The 21,704-nt window shown below is 41.1% G+C and overlaps 2 long non-coding RNA genes across 2 annotated transcripts in view; one reads left to right on the forward strand and one right to left on the reverse strand.

Moving 5' to 3' along the window:
- The window catches only part of LOC122451364, a 53,945-nt gene extending 53,495 nt beyond the window's left edge, over positions 1-450 (forward strand). The window contains exon 3 of the long non-coding RNA XR_006272385.1: positions 225-450. This is a non-coding gene — a long non-coding RNA (uncharacterized LOC122451364). The remainder of the gene's footprint in view (positions 1-224) is intronic.
- The window catches only part of LOC122451363, a 43,707-nt gene extending 22,571 nt beyond the window's left edge, over positions 1-21,136 (reverse strand). The window contains exons 1-5 of the long non-coding RNA XR_006272384.1: positions 20,928-21,136; positions 18,825-19,046; positions 11,787-11,863; positions 10,497-10,629; positions 203-379 (exon numbers count right to left, since the gene is read on the reverse strand). This is a non-coding gene — a long non-coding RNA (uncharacterized LOC122451363). The remainder of the gene's footprint in view (positions 1-202; positions 380-10,496; positions 10,630-11,786; positions 11,864-18,824; positions 19,047-20,927) is intronic.
- Between the last annotated feature and the right edge of the window lie 568 nt (positions 21,137-21,704).

Below are 21,704 nucleotides of genomic sequence, written 5' to 3' on the forward strand. Positions count from 1 at the left end.
GTAACAGTGGGCAGTTTCTCCCCTCTCAACTTCTGTGCAACTAACACAATGGTTCAGTTTGACTTGTCAAGGCCAATGCTGGACAAAAATCACCAACTCTAATCCCCGCTAGGTCTCTGTTGGTCTTCCATCCTCACTACAAAGCTCATTAACAATCCGTGTGGGATAAAGATAGAACCCAGAGAATAAAATAAAGTCTTACCTTGTTTTCCCCTCTGTCTCAGTTCAGCTTCATTTGCTCCTGGGATGCTGCATGGAGGCCTTGCCGCCAGGCTCTTCCCTCCGGAATTCCTGGTTCCAAATGGAGGCTATGCCATCTCCACTCAAGATGGCGGCATTGGCATCTGCGGGTTGAGTGCAGCGGGGCTGCACACGGCACCTGGATCCAAGATGGCGTCAGTGAACTGAGTGGAGGGGCCTATGCCAGATGCCGTGATTTGGGGCTGTGAACAGCACAGCTCTGTCTTTCCCTGGAGAACACCACCCCTTCCCCCTCTGACTTCTAAAGCAGCCTCTCCCACAGCCTGCGTGGCGGAAAGCCTGTGCTCTAGCCAGAGAGCTCCCACCTGTTCATCCTTTAATCAAAGAATAAAGCCTTCCTTTGCTTCTAAACCCAGGTTTGGTCTCCTATTTCTGCCAACAGACACCGAGCAGGAGGGCCTTTATTGGGGCCAGTGTGGAAAAGGGCGGGTCACACTGTCTTCCTTTTGGAGCCGGTCTCACATTGGGTAATGGGAGGTTTACAAATGAAGCAGTAGGTTTGCAATTCCTTCTGTCTCTTCCCATGGGATCTCTTCGTAATCTTTGTGCAAACACCCTAGTGGTGTCCCTGACAAAAAAGCTAAATGTTTTTTAGGCGATATCGTTTGTGCAGGACTGACTGCTTGTGGGAAACGAAGCTGGGATCTGTGGGGCACGGTGTCCCTGGAATCCTGGATTTTCTCACAGAAGCTGTGCGACTTCCTTTGATGGAAAAACGTCCTGCCTGAGAAGGCGCTCCTCGGTGACAGTGATGCACATCTCTCAGGTTGCTGTCTGAGTTAATGTGGCCAGAGGAGGCCTGCGATGGCTGGGAAGACCCCCAAGACTGCGTGAGGGTGACAGACCTCTCTCTACTTTGTGTGTTGACTCACAGTGACCTGTATCTTTGATATTATTACTAAAGCTTGACTCTGGATGAGGTCTCTGAATCCACGCGCATCTGTGCTGAGAGTCTGAGCCTGTGTGCTGTCCTGTAGCAAAGTGAGCTCTCTGGACACGTTAGTCGTTTTCTTTTTCTCAGTTGATTTCTTAGTTGATTTACAATGTTGTGTTAGTGCCAGGTATAAGCGGTTCATATATAGAATCTTATTCAGATTCTCTCCCATTATAGGTTGTTACGACACAGTGATTCTTAAATCACTCTGGACACTACAAAGTAAGTACAGTGCTAGATATTTAAATTTTTTCCTCCCAATATTTGTTGAATAAATGGAAAATGAATGAACGAAGACTTAGTCTTCCTATAGTCATAGGAAACACCTGAAGATATGAAAAGAAATGAAACACTGAAGAATGACCTTTCACAGTGGATTTGCAGGGGGAGGGGGGAGACGAGGGTCGGGAAGGTTCTGGAACTCTTCAGACCTAGAGTCTTGTTGTCTTGTATGGATTTACTGGAGCAGTGCAGGGGTGGGGTGGGGAGGGGAGTTTGTTAGCTCTTTTAAAAGATATGCCAAAATGAAATTTTCTGGATTAAAGTTATTATTTTTTACACTTAAAAAGCATGAATTTTATAGCATTTTATATCACAATCTAGGATTAAAGTTAAGGAATAATTTACCTGATTATGCCTTAACCTGAGCCTGCAAAACATTTACTGATTGGCCTGAGTGCAAATGAAATGGTTGGATGGCATCACCTACTCAGTGGACATGAGTTTGAGTAAACTCCAGGAGTTGGCAATGGACAGGGAGGCCTGGCGTGTGGCAGTCCATGGGGTCTCAAAGAGTTGGACATGACTGAGTGACTGAACTCAAGAGTGCAAATAACTTTTAAAAGGAAATTTTGTATAAGAAAACAACTTATTACAGTGATAGAGAGATCTCTTAGAAGAAATTTTAGAACTTAAAAAAGCATGAGTCAGCCAAGACCTACTGAACATATTTTGGAATTACAGATTCCTGGCAGTGTATAATAAGCCAAATCATTGTACCAAGACTCCATCTTAACTTAGAATGGATTCTCCATTCTATGCAGATCAAGATTGGCATCAATGAATGGGATATTGTCAGTCTTATTGGAATAGACTCAGGGGAAAATAAAACTGTCACATCTGTTCTTTTCTAAAGCCCTGTGTACTTTCTACCTGACAGAGGAGAAATGCATGATACTTTCAAGCTTTTAGGCTGCAAGAGAGAGAACCAGCACAGACTTCACTGAGGACTGATTGAAGGTTTAAGATGTTATATTTGGACTTACAAGGAAACAAAGCTAAACAGATTAAGTTCTTTGTAAATTAGACTTAAGCAAAGCAATCAAAACCCTCCCCAAAAGAAAACATCACTGTAAGTTATGTTCACGTCTGTTTTGTTCACCTTCGTATTTTAGCTCTACTGTCTGGCAAAGTACTTGATATATAATTAAGACTCAATAAATATTTGTTGAATTAAAATATGGAATGATCAGCCTAGGTACCTTTCCTCTATTGTCTTAAACTTAAAATATTTGTGATCATTAGAAACTTTCTACATCCAGTTAATCTTTCTGTCCTTGAGCCCTATTATGTGAGAGCAAAAATGAGAAGGCACATTTGTTTGCTGTTAGTGCTGTATTTGTGAAAATTTCCACAGAGCACACAGGATTCTGGGCTGTGTGGTGGGAGCTACAGGCTAGCGAACTTCAGAGAAAGATATTTAAGGCAAGCAATCTTATAATTATGTTAGCAAAGATTTGTAAATAGAAAAGAGCTACAGCCTGCCAAAGTATTTTTAAGAAGAGACATATTGTCGATTTGTTCCACATTTAACAACTAATATAAACAAGAAAATTCCTGCCTTTTGTCATGAGTCAGACATTCTGTCCTCTAGAATAACAGCAACTTCTTTGGAAAACACATCTGGTTTCTGAGCCCAGCTCTGTCCATCAATAAAACAGATGGTTTTGAAAGAGAGACCAGAAGGCTGGACCATGGATTAAGCTCAGGCATTTTTCCAAGTAGAATTTCCTTCTTGGTAATTGAAAGCTTGAGATCTTCCTTGAATATTGAAACTCTATTTCATGAGTTTATAATGTGGCATGGAATATTAGACTTAGAAATAGGAGTGATGATGAAAACACAGAATTTGTTGTCTAGATTTAAGTCCTTAAGCTCATAATTTTGGCTGCTTAAATCTTATGAAAGCAATGTGCAAGGAAAAATGTCATAAAAATGCACAAGTCAAAATTTACATTCTGACCTCCATCTTTAGGTAAATGGCTTACCATTTCTGGTCTTAGTAGACACATCTTCAAAGTAAAACTTAGGCAGGTGATTCCCAAGGCTCCTATTAGTCTTAGAATTCTATGACTCAAACACACTCGACAGAATTCTGAAAGGTAAAATCTTTCTGAAAGACTATACATATCCAATATATCAAAAGCCCTAAAAATGATATTGACTCCACAATTCTGCTTTCATAAATACACTCCAAGGAAATAAATGGACACATGTACAAATTTGTATGTAAAAGGCTATTGCAGAGTAATTTACAATAAAAATTGGGGGAAGCAATAAAAATATTCATCCAGAGAAAATTCATATATAAAATGTATGATGGTATATGGTATAAGCTTGAAAAAATGTTTTCTACATCATTCTCAGCAACATTTTCTTCTTACTAAATGGCATGACCAAAAAAACAAAAAACAAAGTACTGTGGATGGCATTTGGGAAATGACTTTCATGGTGAGCAGCCTACGAGTAAAGGTTTGGCTCTGGGCTTTTGGACGTTCTCCACACTTGGGACTTTAGCAGAGGGGCCATCGGGGTAGGACCCTACTCTAGTTGTGACATCTTGGGACTCTGTGTTGAGGCAGGAATATGGGGAAGGAGCTATGATCTCTCATGAGCTTCACTTGCTGGATTGCCATTAATGCTTGGGAGCAGCCTGGGTAAAAGTGGAGGTTCAGGTCGCATGGTATCTAAAAAACTCAGCCTTCAGTCACAGTTTCTGTCAATAACCAGCACCAAAGGATCCAGGTGTGTCTTCTTAGGTGGGCAGAGCAAAGACAATGGTAGGATTCAGACAGGGGTTCAGGAAAGAGGCCTCCCCATTGGAAGCAGGGATCGGGATGGGCAGGATTCAGGAAGGAGGAAGAAGTTGCCAGAGTAGGGGAGGAGCTCAGACAGATGGGTCACTATATTATTTTCTGAGACTGGGACACATGGGGGAGAGAGGTGTGTGGACAACTGACTTCAGAAATCAAGTCTAAAGTCACCTTCTCAGGTCAGGCAAGGGGGGAGGTTACTGAGGGACAACTCAAGCTCAACTCAGAACCTCATTAGCTGTGTCTTCAGTCCTAGTTTAGGCTTAATGGAGAGGGCATCTCCAGGCTGGTTCCCAGTTAGAAGGTGTCAAAGGTAGGGAAGCCTGGTGGGATGGTGGGGTGATGAGAAGGTGTGATGCTGTGATCCTGTAATGTGGTCTCTGTGATCTTTGCTGCTGCCGTCATGATGCTCCAAGCTTGCTAAATTCATAACAGTCAGTCTATTCAGAAGTCAGTCCAAGGACACTAATGGAGCCAAGCAAGACCTGGTGAGATGATGAATTTGCTGGCCCATTTTCAAATACCACCATGTTTCTCAGTCCAATGAGGTTTCTCATTTTACAATTGTTCTTGGACCATCATGTAGCAGCAGTGTGCCTTTGGAGGCATCTACCAAATGGACTTCCTTCAGTAGTCCAGTGATTGCCTAATTTGACAGGCATCTATTGAATACCCTCCATGTGCCACAGACTGGACCATGAGAGCGATGAGTCTCATACAGCCCTTAAGGTGCACACTCTACTCCATAAATGCCTGGGTGACTCTTTCCCTCTGTGTCCCACATGTTCTGTGCAGAACCATCTCTTCATCCACACTTGGCCTCATCTGCAGCTTCCCATGTTCACTGATACAGAGACCCAAGAGATTTCACTATGTGGCCCAGCACAGTAACAAATGCTAGCAATGACATAGCACTTGAGACAGGCTGAGCCGTTTCCTAAGATTTCATGTTATTAAATCACACCATCCCAATGAGGCAAAGTATTCATATTATTCCTACCATTTGCTCAAGGTCACAGGTACCACGTGGGAAGCTGGGATTTGAACCCAGACTGTCCCATTTTAGAGTACAAGCACTGAACAATTACTCCATCTTACCAGTGCGGGGTAAAAGAAGTCTCGACCACTGAGGAATTTGTAACCTGATTGGGGATGACAAAGCTGAATTGCTGAGATTCAACAGTGGTTGACAGAGCACTGAGTATGTGCTTAGACTGTAAAAGTTGTAGAAGCTGAAGAAAGTAAGTTCAGTAGCAGGGAAAGGCTTATTGGAGAGTAACTTGGAAAGCTAATAGGTTTGGGGAGATAAAATTGCAAGGTAGGGTGTCTGGTGGCATGGCAGTCAAGAGCAAGTGGGGGGCACTGCCCAGAGCCCTCTACAGGCCAATATCTGGTACCAGGCACTGGATCCTGGAGGAGGGTGCAGGCAAGTTAAGTTGTGGTTTCTCTTTTCTTGCCCTCAAGGACAAAAATATTTTAGATGAACATCTTTTATTCATGCCGTCCTATTTCTGAAAAGCTAAAAGTAACTTAACAGGGTCTTATCAATTTTAGAGAAGAAAATCTTTTCTGCAGAATTTTCAAAAACCGGTTGGCTTATTTAAATTTTTAAATATTTGAGTTTAAAAAATAGAATTGCTGTCCCTATTACATTCAATATATATTTTTATCTGTATGAAATTATTCCACAGTCAGGACTAAAGTAATTACTACCACTGGGGTTTCCTTATTGAAAACATATTTGAACTTGATCTCTACTTTAAACATCAATAAGAGACACTAAACAGTTGCGTAGGGAAGATAAAGTCTGTTGTGATGATACCAAAGCATTCAGTGTGATTTACTGAGGGAAAAACATACTAATGCTGGTGTTATCAAAGTCAAACAAAAGAAAAAGTAACATCTATAAAGTGATGCTGAAGCTGAAACACCAGTACTTTGGCCAACTGATGAGAAGAACTGACTCATTGGAAAAGACCCTGATGCTGGGAAAGACTGAAGGCAGGAGGAGAAGGGGATGGCAGAGGATGAGATGGTTGTATGTCATCACTGACTCGATGGACATGAGTTTGAGCAAGCTCTGGCAGTTAGTGAGGGACAGGGAAGCCTGGCATCTTGCAGACTATGGGGTTGCAAAGAGTTGAACATGACTGAGTGACTGAATTGAACTGATCAAGTGTGTCCCACATGCCAGGATTTCTATTAATTTTTCATGCACTGTCTGCTTTCATAGTCAGAAAACCTGAGAAGGGGAGTCACATCTCTCTTGAACAGAGAAGGTTTCAGAAGGTTATTTTCTCCAAATCACATGCGTGGTAGTGAGAGCACAGACTCAAACCCAGCTTTCTGCCTCATGTACCCCACATTCTTAAAAACCACAGTGGGTTGAGTCCCAGATGCAGTCTGGCATGACCCTGATAACACCATGGCTGCCTCCCTGGTCAGCACCCAGCCCCGGGGTTCCCTCTTGCTGTGTAGACATGAGTGTTTCTGGGCAGTCTGTGAAGCCTGCGGTGTGTGGATGAAATAGCTGGCAGACTGGCTGTCACATTCAGAATTCTCCTTGCACTCTTTGCTGTCATCCCTGGACATTTAACAGCTTTGTCAAGGTTACAGACAGGAAACCCAAGGCTTTCCTCTTCAGCCAGAACCCTGCCTTCTCCTCTGTTGGACTTTTCCACTGGATCTAAGTGAAGCTCATTTCAAGATGTGGCCAATAGACAAACAGGTCTATCTGGAAGGACATCACCAATTCCTCTAACTCTTCTAGTAACAGAGACGGGGTCTGTGTGTATTATATAAGAACTGGAAGTGTGGGAAGGAGCCTGATTGGCTCAGCGCTGTGCCTGCGGCCCTGTAAGTCTGCTCCCAGCCACAGGGCTCTGCAAAGTCAGAGCTCCTGGAAATTTTATTGTTTGATTTGGCCACGTGTGTTTCGATACCTCAGAAAAAAGAGGACAGCTTGGACATGAGAAACTGGAGAGATTGATGGTAAAAGGAAAGAGTGAGTTGAGATGTTCATTAGGCTTCAAAATGAAAGGCTTACCCAGATTAACTCAAGATGCTTTGGCAGTTCTTTTTAAAGAGAACTTCTCCTTACGACCAGACATTGGAGGAGGGGGTGGGAAAAGAATATGCATTTAGTAAAAATATATATTTCAGGGAATTCCCTGGTGATCTAGTGGTTAAACTCGGCACTTCTGTGGCCTGGGTTTAATCCCTGATTGGGGAACTAAGATCCCACAAGCCAGGTGGTGGGGCCAAAAGAAAAGAACTACACACACACACATGTATGTGTGTGTGTGTATATATATATATGTATATATATATAATATATATGTGTATATATATATATATATATTTCAGTGTACATACACTTCCATTCCTAGGGGTATTTTGAAACTCAGGGCTTTAATTGCCAGGCTACCAGGCTTTAGACCCTGGTGACTCTTTTCTAATTACACCATACAGATTTAAATAGATCAACAATATAATAAATTTTACCTCCTAGTTACTATTTCTATGTATCAATTGCTCCATTTGTCAAATGGAAATAGTAATAGTACCTACTTCATATTTTTTAAGCGTTAAACTGAAAAAGAATCCACATGTACAAGTGCTTAGCACAGTGCCTTATTGATTAGCACTTAGTAAAACAAACCGTAAATGAAGTCGTCACAAGTGATATTATATAGAGTGGGTTGCCACGCCCTCTTCCAGGGAAACTTCCCAACCCAGGGATCGAACCTAGGTCTCCTGCATTGCAGGCAGATTCTTTACCAACTGAGCCACCAGGGAAGCCCATATTGTCACCATTAAAAAGTGGATATAAGACATCTGGATCCCTTAATAAATGAGATCTGACTCTAAACCCAGAGTGGCTGTACCCTCGTGTGTCCTTTATGTCTTTTAGACTCTAGGCTTGGGAACCCTGTGGGTCTAGGCAGTGCCCACTGTGATTCTTCTGGCAGCTAACAGCCCTTAGCAGGGGCCCAAAGCACACAAGTTAGCTGAATTTTACATTACAAAGTCTGAGGCACTCTTCTTAGTATTCATCCATCAGTGCTCTCAGACAAGTTTTAAAATCTTTTGACTTTACTGCTTGTCTTTTTAAATAACTTTATCTACTGTTATAGAATGGATTGAAACAATCTGATCATAAAATCATCACTGCTAAACAACCTATCTTTTTAAGCATGATAGGATCACCAATGAGGAATGGAGCTGACCTCAGTTTGGGGGCTTTTCCCACACTGTGTCAACTTAATCATGAAGAAACCCACAAAACCTCCCTTATCTCAGGAAAGTGGCCGATGTTAATTGTAAAGGTTTATCTTCTTTTAACTGTCATCTAGGAGAGTAGTTTTACTACCTTATCATAGCTCTATTATGACAAGAAATGGAAAATTCACGCCTGCACATATTGCTTATGAATATGTGGCAGGTCTAGATGCATCTTTTATGAAGATGGAACATTTGGCTTTGCGTTTGGTAGTGTGGAGAAGAACACACCTGGGCCTGCACCCTAGGCGATGTCCAGGTTATTATTACAAGGGTTTCACTAACTCTGAGTAGTTTTCAGGCACCTGGATCCTCATAAATGGCTCAGGCCTCACTGATAGTACTTTATTTCTATGACTTTTAGGAGTTAGAGATAATATGAGCTAGCTGGGTTTATAAAGCATATGGGAAATATATGCAAGTAAAGCCTTAGAAAAGGGCTTCCCTGGTGACTCAATGGTAAAGAAGCTGCCTGCCAATGCAGGAGACTGGGTTTGATCCCTGGGTCTGGAAGATCCCCTGGAGAAGGAAATGGCAACTCATTCCAGTATTCTTGCCTGGGAAATCCCATGGACAGAGGAGTCTGGTGGGCTACAGTCCATGGGGTCACAAGGAGTCAGAAATGACTTAGCAACTAAGCAACAACAAGAACAAAAGCCTTAGAAACCAAAGCTGTTAGTGCTTTCTGTCACTGTTGCCACTCCTGTAAGGGCCAGATCAGATCTTGAGAGCCTGCGATGGCTGCCATCTAGTCCAAGGTCTCCCTTGGAACACATCACTGGTTCACCCTCTGTTGGTCTCAAGTCACCTCTTGGTTTCTGTTGGAATAAATGTTACTCTTCTGTAGCACTCAATGTAGTAATTGATTAACCCATATCAGTCTTCTGTGTTTTTATAAGGAGCTCGTGAAAGTGAAAGTCGCCTCAGTTGTGTCCAACTCTTTGCAACCCAATGGATTGTAGACTGCCAGGCTCTTCTGTCCATGGGATTCTCCAGGCAAGAATACTGGAGTGGGCTGCCATTCCCTTTTACAGAGGATCTTCCTAACCCAGGGATTGAACCTGGGTCTTCTGCATTGCAGGTGGACTCCGTACCATTCGAGCCACCAGGGAAGCACTAAGGAGCTTATAATTATATCTAACATTTATGCTCTCCAAGTATCTCTTTGAAATCTATCTGCGTTCAATCTTGCTCAGGCTTTTCTAATGTTTGAAAGGAATTGGATAGGAAAAGATGACTTGGCTTTTAGTACAAAAGCCACCAGAGAGCTTTTGGAATGTTCTCTTGTGCACTAGTATCTTCTGACACTCACTCAGCAGGTAAACTCACGTGGAAGAGAGCCGTGTCTAATGGGACTGTCTGATTCTATTTATTTTTTGTTATCATCTTGCAGGGCTGTTTTTGGTATGCAGTCTTTTGAGTTGCCAGTCTCCAAAAAACTGGGTAATCCAGTGCAGATAATTTCAAATTTGCCTCAAACACCTAAACAATGACATTTTCTATGTGCCAACTTGGGTGTTTGCTTTTGAGAACATCTAGAAAGCTAAGGAGAAATGCTTCTCTTCTAATCAGTAATTTAAATGTCTTTAGGTTTCATTTGGTTTTATTCTTTAACATTAATTTAAATGTATTTGGGTTTTATTTCATTTTATTGCTATGCATGCAACTTTTACTACTCTGCCAAAAGTATGAATTTTGCACATTTTAATTTAGGTCTTAATGTGTATATGTGTTGTACAAGCCAAATAATAATTTTATGTGTGTTTTTGGCTGAAAACCAGGAAGCAAGCATTTGTCTCAGGAGCCTAGACTATTTTTTGGAGCCCCAAAGAACTTCCCTTAAAAAAAAAAAAATTGCCTAGAAGCTTTTGATCTTCTAATGTTATTGATAAGATATTTCATCACCATCCCAATATATTTTTACATACTTGTCATTCAACAGTTTCCAGGTTGGCATGGAGATGCTGAAACTCCCTCCCAGGACTTGCAAGGCTGCACATTCTCTGGCCCTTGCTTCTGCTCAGAACTCCTGGTTGAGTGAGTAAACTCATGCATCTGTCACTGTAGAAATAGAGCATTTGTATTACAATCACAGACAAAAGCTAAAAAGATGAAGTAACCACAGTGAGATATCACCTTATAGCCATTAGGATGGCTGTTATCAAAAGAGCAGAAAATCACAAGTGTTGGCGAGGAGATGGAGAAGTTGGAACCTTTGTGTCCTGCTTGTGGGAATGCTCATGGTGCAGCTATCATGGAAAAGAGGGTGGAGGTTCCTCCAAAAGTTGAAAGTAGCATTACCATATGATCCAGCATCCATTCTGGATATATGTTCAAAAGAACAGAAAGCAGAGACTCAGACATTTGTATACCCATATTCAGAACAGCATCATTCATACTAGGCAGGAGGTGAAAGCAACCCAAGTGTCCACCAGTGGATGAACGGATAAACAAAATGTGGTCAATCCATCCAAGGGAAGATTATTCACCTATACAAGGAAGGCAAATCTGCCACATGCTACTACATGGATGAACCTGGAGGACAATATGTGAAGTGAATAAGCCAGTCACAAAAAGACAAATGCCATTATGATTCCACTTATATGAGCTGCCTAGAACATCACGTTTATAGAAATGGGGAAAGGTTGGTTGCTAGGAGGTGGGGGGAAGGGAGAATGGTGAGTTGTAATAAAGTTTCAGTTTTCGAAGATGAACAACTTTCTGGAGATACATTGCACAGCAATGTAAATATCCACAGCACTACTGAACTGTACACTTAAAGATGGTTTAAATGGTTAAGTTTTATGCCATGTCCATTCTATCATAACATTTAAATAAATAATGCATATTCACATTGAAAAAAGCCTTACAAGATTACCTTATTTGTCCATTATGACCTAACAATTTTATGACTAATAAAGAACGGATATCATAAAGTGTGAAAGAACTCGCTGGGAAAGATCGAGGGCAGGGGGAGAAGGAGGCGACAGAGGATGAGATGGTTGGATGACATCACTGATTCAATGGACATGAGTTTGAGCAAACTCTGAGAGAAAGTGAAGGACAGGGAAGCCTGGCTTGCTGCAGTCCATGGGGTCACAAAGAATCAGACATGACTTAGCGACTGAACAATAAATCATAATAACAGAAGATAAAGTAGAAGATACATGCAAGTTCTTAATATTTTTTCCTGTCTCCAGTGGATCAGTTTTACTTACCTCAGTCTGGAGGCCACCGGTTTTACAGTACGTCCAGAGGCTGATGGTAATGGACACAGAGCCACACCCCCAGCTCCCTGTAAGGAAGGGCACGTGTCACTGTAGGCAGGGTGCTTACTGGACAGTCTGCTGTCAGCCACCCTGGGACCTGCCTGCTATGAGCAGCCACCTCACTGGGGTCACGTCCCTCCTGGGGTGTTGGTGACTGAGTGTGATGGGCGGGGAAAGCATGGCCCTTTCAGCTGGCTGTGGGGCACAGGTGGTCAGTGCCCTCATTCCAGACTTTCTCGCCCTGTGGCTGAGGTTTTGTCTGGCCTGCACTGTGGTTATTTCTTTCTCTGCCTGAGTCTACTTTCACTTCCTTCCTTTCACAGGTATGGATTCCTAATAAAAAATTTGCACCCAAATTCCATCTCAGCATCTGATTTCAGAGAATAGACCTTGCAACACATATCAAGATACTATTAAGGATGGGGGTGGAGGAGGGGTGGAGTGGGAGTTTGGGGTCAGCAGATGGAAACTATTATGTATATTTAGGATGGATAAACAACGAGGGCCTACTGCATAGCACAGGGAATTAAATTCAATATCCTGTGATAGACCATAATGGAAAAGAATATAAAAAGAATATACATATGTGTATAATGGAATCACTTTGCTGTATAGCAAAATTAATATGTTTTTATTATGTTTAATACATTTGATTAACATTGTGAATCAATTATGCTAAAATTAAAAAAATTTAAGTATAATTGATTCACAATTAAATTGATTCACAAAATTAAAAAGATACTATTAAGGTTAATGTAAACTGATTCTTTAATTTCTAAACATGAGTGAACAAGTTTTTAAGTTACTTAGTGAAATGATGAAGTCCATTACATTTGAAGAATAAAACAAGTGGGAGTTCTGAACAGGAAAATTAAGGTCTTTTCTGATTAAGAAATACACACATACACAACACATACACACACAAAAGAACCAAACTAACATTAAAAATAATGTCACAAAATGAATAAGAACCTTTGCTCTGTGAAAGTTGCAGTGTTTGTGCTTCAGGTAAACATTTTTATACAAAGCAAGTATGACCAGACATTAATATTTGTATATTTCTCCCATATTGTAAATGTAGACATGATCAATGGGTTTGAAAGAAGAGCTACCCATACATATCCTAAGATGATTGGAGAAGGAAATGGAAACTCATTCAGGTATTCTTGCCTGGGAAATCCCATGGACAGAGGAGCCTGGTGGGCTACAGTCCACGGGGTCACATAGTCATACACAACTTAGTGACTAAACAACAATCCTAAGATGATAAATAGCTTAATCCATAATCAGGCCAGCTCACAGTTAGAAGGAGAGGAAGATAAAATGTGAGGGAAAGTCCAAGGTGGGAGCTACCAGGCAACTGAATAGTTATCTTTAAATATAGTTTTTGGAGTAATTAGAGCCATATTTCTGATTCTTCTCTCTGCCTCTATGATAGCTTGTGGAATTACAGAATTTCTCTGAGAAATCCCATGCATCTGAGAAATTTTTCCAAACATTACAGTCTCTGCAGATGTGTTTTGTGCTCAAATATAATTTAATTTCTACTTCCCTTTGACTTTATTTATGTGGATCTTATAGGACCTTCCACTTGTAGAACATTCTTAAACATAAACGTATTTAAAACCTTCAAAATCAGAAGTCAGTGGTTTGTGATCATGAAAGAAAGAAGAGATCTAACAACCGAATTAATTATACTTCCATTTGGCTATTGAATGAGCTAAAAACTCAGCCTTCCAGGTTTTTCTAAACTGTGATAATGAGAGCTGATATTTACTCATGCATGTATCATATGTACTTTATTAGGATTATCTCAGTACTTCAAAACAACCTGCAAAGAAGGAATTATTATAAACTCATTTTACAATAAGGAAATACACAGCTTAGAGGATTTAAACAACTTGCCTAAAGATATAGGGGATGGAAGTGAAAGAAACAGGAAGGAAACTAAGTGGCTGGCTGGAATATACATGTGAATGTAACCAGCCAGTTCATCAATTTGCTGTTTAATTTATGGTTTACATTGTATGAATTGGTATTTTAAGTAAATGTTCTGAATTGTGGGATTGTAGTACTTTGGACTGATCAGTCAGTCAGTTCAGTTCAGTCCCTCAGTCGTGTCCGACTCTTTGAGACCCCATGAATCGCAGCACACCAGGCCTCCCTGTCCATCACCAACTCCCGGAGATTACTCAAACTCATGTCCATTGAGTCGGTGATGCCATCCAGCCATCTCATCCTCTGTCATCCCCTTCTTCTCCTGCCCTGAATCCCTTCCAGCATCAGGGTCTTTTCCAATGAGTCAACTCTTCACATGAGGTGGCCAAAGTACTGGAGTTTCAGCTTCAGCATCAGTCCTTCCAATAACTTTAGTTAAAAAAAACTACAAGACACTTAAATTAAAAAATTTTTTTCCATTAAAAATGTTGCAGTCTTATTTAAGGAAGAAAATATCCAAAGCGGTTACAGTGAATAAATTGTTTTTTGGATGAATCACCTAAAGGAGAGAGGGGTGAGGCATCAAATGATCCATCTAATAATCTAATCTCATTTACCAGGGAGTTGATGGTTTTAATTTCCTGAACTTTGAAGTTGACCCAGCTCGTTGCCAGAAACGTCATTGTGGGGCACAGAAATGGCAAATACATGCCATCTGTCCTGCCTGTCCTCCTTGCCACGCCGGTGGCAGACAGTACTAATAGATCACAGCACCCACAGAGCCCAGAGGTGGTCAGGAATCTGTTTCAGCTGAGTCCATAGGAACCAACTGACTGGGAAGACTTTTAGTGAGAACAAAACTGTTTTTGGTCCTCTAGCACTTTGGGGGACTGGAAGAAGGGAGTTCAGAGTGCAGCTCTGGTCTATGGGGCATTTAAAATGAGTGATTTTTTTTTTTTTTTTCAAATCTTTGAACAGTCTCAGCTTCCTCTTAAATTTTCTAACCAGGGTTGTGGCATTTAAGGCAGAGAGGTTTTAGGGCAAAAGCTACTCTTTTCACTTCCTTGATTCCTTATTAGGTAACTGGACAGTTAAATAGTATTAACACAATCTCTCTTAGACTGATAAGAGCTTAATATACTGATCTTCTGACTAATACATTTGCAACTTTAAAGGAATCTTTTACCTGCTATTCAGCTTTCATAAACATTTATGTGCCAGACATGTTAGGTGATTTCAGAATAGCTGGCTCTTGGAAACACAATTGCAGTTTTGGTTCCTTTGTGGAACTCTGCAGGCTAACGGGGACAGTTATTTTGAAACAAACTTTTTGGCAAACCTCAGATAACAGCTCACTCAAGGTCCCTGAGCTTGTGGGTAGGCATGGGCTGTGGCTCAGGACTAAATAGAAATAAATGTTCTCAGCAGGGAGCAGTCATTACCAGTTTAATGAACCAGAGTTCTGTTTATAGCTCTGTGAAGGATCATAATGTGTAAATTTAAATAAACCACCATGGCTTTGATTTTAAGTGTTAATATGTAAACTATTAGTCTCTTCCTAAGTTTGAAAGTAAAATATACGAAATTTGAACGTGTCTATCAAGTTTACTGACAGGTGGCAATACCCAATGAAAGACACCAATAGAAATGCAAACAGGGTTCCAAACAAAGACATTGCAGGATCTGAGGTCCACATGGGTTAGTTATGTTCTATCTCCTATAGGGTTGAAAGAAGTGAAAGTGTTAGTTGCTCAGTCATGTCCGACTTTTTGTGACCCCGTGGACTATACCTCTGTCTGGGATTTCCCAGGCAAGTACTGGAGGGGGTTGCCATTCCCTTCTCCAGGTGATCCTCCTGACCCAGGGATTGAACCTGGTTTTCTGCATTGCCGGCAGATTCTTTACTGTCTGAGTCACATGGGGTTATAGGGTTGATGGCTTTCATTAGTAAGTTACATTTAAACATACATTTATATACACTTGCATATGACACATCTTTTAAGTTGTAAACCAAAGCAATGAAAATGTCCTTTGAGATCAACTTCACGGTCTCTTCTCAGAGCTCCTTCTGTAGGACTCTTCATCAATTCCCCTTATTTTCAACATTTTCTATTGACTGTAGACTTCTGCATGTGGGGACATACTGGCCCTGTTCACTGCTGTCTTTTGAGAGCCTAGTTCCGTGCCTGATCCATACCTGGTGCTCATAAAATGTTTGCTGGATAAATGGATGAATGACTTTGAGAAGTATAACCACGGAACAAAGGATCTTGTATCAGGACTTCTTTTCCTGTGCTTAATGAGTTTTTCCTTAACAGCTAGTTTAATTTTTTTAATTAGTAAATTCAATTGTCTGATCTCCAGGTGAGTTCCGCTTGGGATGAACTGAGCCAACCGTCTTGAAATTGGGATCCAAGTACTTTCTGAGGAGGGAAAAGATTTTCCAGGTGGTCCACAGACAAAAACACTTTAAAGGAATCAACATGCAGATCTTTCACTTCCACATATGCTCTTTCTCTTAAAATTAGTTTTCCTGAGAACACACATATAAATCACCTCCACGGTTATGATCATGTTTCTTCACTTTTATTGTAAAAAGGCATGTTTCCCATTCAGTGTGAATCCTACCTAGAGTGGGAGAAGCTCAGGTGACCATAAAACCTACCATCCAAACCTCAGGGGCATTCCTGAGCAAGAAACATAGGCTCTACACATCATTAACTTGGGATAACTAACACTGACAAAGATGTTTTAAAGATAATGCTATTACAATTCCCTTCCCCCCTTCTCTGAATACTTGGCTAAAATGTGCCTCTTAGTGAAAGAGTAGCAGGTAAATTAATAATCACTTGTTGTATATCGGTAAAAAATTTTAAGATATTCTTCCCAGATATTGATCAAGCAAACAAATATAATGAGCGAGCTAGTGGTTTCTAAAATGTTGTTAGAAAAAAAGGAGGATGTAATTGAGTTGTCAGTGGATAGATCAAAAGAGATTTGCAAACACGTTTATAGCAGCATTATACATAATAACTCAGAGTTATTAACCCAAAGCTCCACCAACAGTAGGATAAACTGTGGCAGTGGTACAGAGAAATGCTACGTAGCAGTGAAGAAAAGCAAACTATCACTACACACAACACACGTGCCCCTTGGGCTGCAACCGCAGACCTGCAGGCAAGCTTGGTGGTTGCTCAGCTTCGAGCCTGAAGAAAGAGCCCGGAGAAAACAAGGCGGACAGGAAGGGCTTGTTGCACAGGAGATCTCACCCAGAGTCCTGCAGGGACACCCTCCCACTTACAGCCGATGGCTAGCAGATTGGACGTGGAGCCGTCTTCTCTACTCGGGGAGAAGGAGGCTACCGTTTACGGGCGGAACTGAGGTCAGGAAGACTCAGTTACCAGGGACTAATTAAGCCCTATAATTAAGAGGATTTGGATAGTCATGTGGGTGAAGCCAGGAATCTACAGAGAGTGAGAGGATGGTCATCTGGAGAGATCTGACCGCACAAGGACTTTCACAATTTCAGAGGATACATACTCGAGGATTCCATTTTGATGAAGTTTATCAACAAATAAAACTGATTTATGGCATTAGAGACTAAAATAATGCTGCTTTAAAATAGACAGCTTATGGGAAGTTTGGCCTTTTATACAGTTCATGAGGTTCTCACAGCAAGTATACTGGAGTAGTTTGCCATTCCCTCCTCCAGTGGATGCAATGAACATGAACTTGTGCAAACTCTGGGAGATGGTGAGGGACAGGGAGGCCTGGTGTACTGCGGTTCATGGGGTTGCAAAGAGTCGGAACAATAACAACAACAACAAATGTTGCTGTATAATACAGGGAGCTCAACCTGGTGCTCTGTGACAACCTGGGGAGGGGGGGATAGGGTAGCAGGGTAGGAGGGAAGTTCAAGAGGGAGGGGACATATTTATACTTATGGCTGATTCACGTTATTGTTTGGCAGAAATCAACACAACATTGTCAAGCAATTGTCCTCAAATAAAAAAGAACAATAGTACTACCTTTGGGGGGAATATAGCTAGGAGGGGACATAAGAGAGACTTCCAAACAGATGGAAATAGTCTAATCTTGATTTGGGGAGTGGTCACATGGACCTATCTATATTTAAAATCTCCCTGAACTGTACACTTGAGATTTGTAAACTTTATTGAGGTTACATGTTAGCATAAAAGAAGAAACTGATTTATTTAGTCAATAAAGGTGTGCTTATGCACAATTGCTAGGTGCGGCTGATCTAATACTGAAGGTACAGATAGGATAACCATATCCCCTGTGAGCCTTTCTTTGGCCATAATTACTAACACCAACTTGTACCCCCCTATCGCCAGTTAGCGATCACTATGTAACAAATCCATCTCCAAACTTAGTGGCTTAAAGGAACAATAATTTCCCAAGTGGCACTCGAGGTAAAGAATCCGCCTGCCAATGCAGGAGACTCAGGAGACACAGGTTCGATCCCTGAGTCAGGAAGACCCCCTGGAGGAGGAAATGGCAACCCACTCCAGTATCCTTGCCAAGAAAATCCCATGGACAGAGGAGCCTGGTGGGCTACAGTCCATGGGTTGCAAAGACTCAGACACGACTGAGCGACTAAGCACACATGCAGTTTTAATACACTTCCCGATATCGAAGGTCAGGCACTCATACAGGCTCAGATGGTCGAGTCTTGTACATCTGTTTGTCTTGAGGGCAGCTGTTGGTGGTGTCGACTGGCAGGAGGGCTCAAGAAGACTCTCCTCCCAGACTGCAGCAGGGAGGCTGAGAGAGGAGTCAGTGGGATGACTGCCTGGAGCCCTCCACGTGGCCCCTCTGGAGGGTGTCTCAGGGTGGTAAGACCTCTAACGTGGTGCATGGCCAGTTGGAAGCCACGTGGGCCTTTACAACCTGGCCGTGGGAGTCACATGGCGTCTCTTCTGACTCACTCTGCTCATGTTCAAGTAGGGCAGACATAAACCCCAGCTCCAGTAGGAGGAGTGTCACAGAATTTATAGTCATTTTTTAAAAAGCACAATGCATACTTACAGACAGGATCCAAGGACTTGTCAATTCTCCATTCTGAATATCTTTCTCACATCCTTTCCTCTTCTCCATCTTCACTATGACTTTGTTAGCTCAGATTCTCAGTCTCTTATCTGTACTTCTGGATGATGCCCTTAGTTGATCTCTTGTTCCTAGTTTCTCTACCTTTCATTTGATCTTACTGGATGTTAACTAACGTCCCATTCCGTGTCTGTCAAGCTTTTGCTAAAAAAAAAAATAAATAAAATTCTTAATAAATCTGTCTTTATTTACTAACTAAAATTCAAACTCCTTTGCCTGCCAGTCAAGGCCCTTTGTCACCTATGCTCATCTAACCTCCAAACTTATCTTCCACAGGCTCTTTCATGGGTTTGAACTCTCACCAAACATCTCTTTTCAATTTTCTCTCTCCAGGACCTGCCCTTCACAGACTGAATATAACTCACAGGGTTTATTCTGCGTCTTCATGGGCCTTCTCGCCCCTCGGACCCTACTCTCCCACCCAAATCTCACAGTTCTCTAAGGTCCTGATAAAAAGCTTCCTCTGGCTGGAATAAGAATGCCTGGACTAGAGGGCTTAGTCCAGCCAGTAAACATTTACGGCAGGCTTCTTTATCAGGCTCTGTTTTAGGTCCTAAAAACACAGGCAGATGAGGTTCCCAGCCTCCGAGTTTATAAATCCTTATTTGGAAGGAATGCTGTCCTTCGATATCTCATGAAAATTCACTGGTTCTTTTCTTGTGCTACCTTTGGAGGTGGTGTAAATGGAGTAACTAAATAGCCAGGTCCTAAAACTGTATGACCTGGGGCCTCAGTTTTCTTTTCTGTAACGTATGATAATAGTCATATCTGTCACATAGTAACCATAGAAACCATGAAGTTCACACATGTGATTAAATTTAAAACACCTAGACTAGAGTTTGGCAAACAGTTAGACCTAAATTAGCTTTAGTAATTATCATCATCATTATCACCACCATCGTCCTTAGTTACATATATTTTTTCCTCTCCTCTCGCCCCATTAGATTACAAACTTATTTTTTTTAGAAGTGGACAACATATCTTATGTATTTATAGTGTTTGAAAGAGTGAGAGCTTTTAAGTCAGGCAAAGATGTTTGAGTCCAGCTCTGCATCTCACTAACTGTTAGACCTTGGGCAAGTTAGCATTCCATACTTAATTTTTTTCATATGTAAATTCTGAATAATAATATCTAAGAGAGAGTTGTCATGGGGATTTAATGTGGTAACATTTGTAAATCATCTGATATTTAGGATGTGACCCCAAATGACAAGGATGGTTAACAATGATAATGATGATAAAATAACTCTGACAATTCCTCAAACTCCCTCTATTTAATATGATATATAATTTAGTATATACTATATATAAGTAATCTTTTATCATTCACTGTAAATAGTAAACATCTTTACATTTCAACCCATATGGTTTTGCCTTATCTTTTATAATCATTACATAGCCTTTCTTTATATATGTGTGTGTGTGTGCATGCTAAGTCGCTTTAGTTGTATCTGACTCTGTGCCATCCTGTGGACTGTAGCTCACAAGGCTCCTCTGTTCATGGGATTCTCCAGGCAAGAATACTGGAGTAGGCTGCCATACTCTCCTCCAGGGGATCTTCCTGACCCAGGGATTGAACCTGCATTTCATGTCTCTTGCATTGGCAGGCAGGTTCTCTACCACTAGTGCCCACTGGGAAGACCTAATATATGTGTACCATAATTTAATCAGCCTCTTACAAATGTGTTTCCAACTTTTCCCATTATATGCCACACTGTAATCAAATGAATTACATACACATGTTTCCACCCTATCTTATTATTTCTTTAAGACAAGTGATTAAAAGTAAAGCTGCTTGGATAAAGGAAATATGCTTATAGGTTTTATGCAAACTGACTGGTTAAATCTACCATTATTCCCCCAGTAGGGACCATCTCTGTTTCAGACATCTTTGAAACATGAGACTTTGATCAAGACTTTACACCTTCCTCAAGATTTATTTTTCATCTATTCTTTTAACCTGTCAATATATCCCCAGTAACCCATGCTTTAAACGAAAAAAAAAAAAAAAAAAAAAAGATGTACCTGTTTTTATTTCCTCTGGACTGTGGACTTTTTGAGGGAAAAATCTTTTTTTTCATTTTGGTTGTGTCCCTGAGTCACTGGTCCATTTCACTGGAATCTAGAGTAAACACTTCTCTTTCCTCAGCAATTCTTTGCTGCTTTAAGGTTGATACAGGTCTTAAACAGTCACCTACTTATTTGCTAAAGAGTGGGTGAGAAGAGAGAGAATTTCAAATGCTCAGAAATTAAAATTTACATTTAGAATTTCCTTTCCTTTCAACTGTAACTTCTTCTCTTCTGTTGGTATTTCCCATGCAGATAGATTTAGGGGAGCTGAGCGCTGCACCCACAGCTGCAGAGAAGAACAGAGAAGAGATGAGGAGGGGCAGTCTCAGGGGCTGCCAGGCAAGCACAGAGGTGACTGTCCCATCTCACCTAACCAGGCACTCCTAACCTGAGTCCCGTCAGTGTGCTAGAAAAGAGTTTGAGATCCTATTGTGTGCCAGACATTAATACCAGACTTTTTTTTTTTTAACTTATTTTTATTAGTTGGAGGCTAATCACTTTACAATACCACAGTGGGTCTTGTCATACACTGACATGAATCAGCCATGGATAGTGCCAGACACTAGGCAAAACGCTCAGACCAACCAAGGTGATTTTACAGAAAGCCAGGAAGAATTTTTCCTTACAATAGAACAGAAATGGAATGCAAATTTTAGACAAAACAACCAAAAACACAATCCAGAGAGAGGAAGCTGCTTTAGTAAATCACTGTATCTGAAAATTTAATTCAGA

Source organism: Cervus canadensis, chromosome 12 (genome assembly GCF_019320065.1).
Source record: "Cervus canadensis isolate Bull #8, Minnesota chromosome 12, ASM1932006v1, whole genome shotgun sequence".
NCBI classification, from domain to species: domain Eukaryota; kingdom Metazoa; phylum Chordata; class Mammalia; order Artiodactyla; family Cervidae; genus Cervus; species Cervus canadensis.